The sequence below is a fragment of the Mus caroli genome, unplaced genomic scaffold, assembly GCF_978045245.1.
Source record: "Mus caroli unplaced genomic scaffold, Mus_caroli_1 scaffold_3, whole genome shotgun sequence".
Classification (NCBI taxonomy): domain Eukaryota; kingdom Metazoa; phylum Chordata; class Mammalia; order Rodentia; family Muridae; genus Mus; species Mus caroli.
In genome coordinates, this window is record NW_028227258.1 from 124313775 (window position 1) to 124315036 (window position 1262).

Genomic DNA, 1262 nt, shown 5'->3' on the forward strand with positions numbered 1-1262 from the left:
TACATGAAGAAAACCAGGGGAGAGTGGGCTAAGGAGAGCCCAGAACCCTAGAGGCATCATTGCAGAATTAGCATATGAAAAGAAATTTGGTCAAGGAGAAAGGTAGGAACCCAACAACCCCTCTCCCCTACACCACACTAAGGCCACACTAGGCCAACTAAATTGTTCTTTGCTGGCGTCAGTGAGGTACCAGTCTGTCTTCGACAGATATACATACATTTTACATATATATATTTACAATTGTGTTGGGGCCTCCTGCTGGAAGTCCATACAGAGCATAGGCACAGAGGTCCTTTGGTGTCTGAAGGTGACCTGTAGCTTATTATAATATTCAAACACACATCCCTGGGTGGAAGTTTAAGATGCTAAGAACATGTATGTAACAGACAAAGCAAGAGAGACAAAGTTTTGCAAATGACCCAAAAGCTTCCCCTCTGTGACATAAAAGCCCCAACTCATTGTACTATGGACCAATTCTGACGATAAGCTGTCTCTCTTTCCTCCAAACTGCTTCAACCCCTTGCTTGGGGAACTAAGAACCCGGAACACTGCCAAGGTGCCACCAAACCCCAATATAAGCTGATGTCAGAGGAATTCTCTTACTTTCCTTTCCTAAACCATCCCACAAATGCCCCGAGCATAGCACACTGTGGACACTAAAGGAGCCAATATCTACTACAAGTTAGTACCTATGATGCCGGTGACTAGCTGGGGCTACAAATCAAATTAGCTACCTCCTCCTAGAGGAGTTACAGGTGTGGCTGCTGCACATCAGAAGGTGACAGAGAAGAGAGAGGCTGTGTCAACACCTGAATGAGTAGTAGCCTAACACTCCCTGACAAAAGCAACCACCAGTCCAGCACTTCAAAGGTCTGACTGACTCAGAGGGTGGGGATCAAGACAGAGACTAGAAGAACCTCAGGTGGGTTCACCGGCCCCAGGCAGGAGAGAGCCCAAGACAAACAATTCTTGCATGAGGCGGCCTCTCAGGCGGGCCTGAGTGAGGATCGAGTTCTAGATAACCTTACCAGACCGGCACCGAGGGCCTGGACAGGGAGCTAGCCTGAGATAAACACCAATCTGGTGCCTCTTAGGCCTGCAGGGGAGAAGGAAAGGAGAAAGATGCCCAAGATGCCCAGCTCCATAATGTATGAGTGGGGCATAGCACTCCTGAGACCACTCCTGGGATAACCCCAGACTCTCAGAAACTCCAGGTGCCACTCAGAGGAACACGTAAGTGGAGGAGAAATGGAAGAGAAAGA

At 48.4% G+C, this 1262-nt stretch overlaps 1 pseudogene; it reads left to right on the forward strand.

Moving 5' to 3' along the window:
* Positions 1-733: 733 nt before the first annotated feature.
* Positions 734-833, forward strand: LOC115030792 (small nucleolar RNA SNORA17; annotated as a pseudogene).
* Positions 834-1262: the final 429 nt, after the last annotated feature.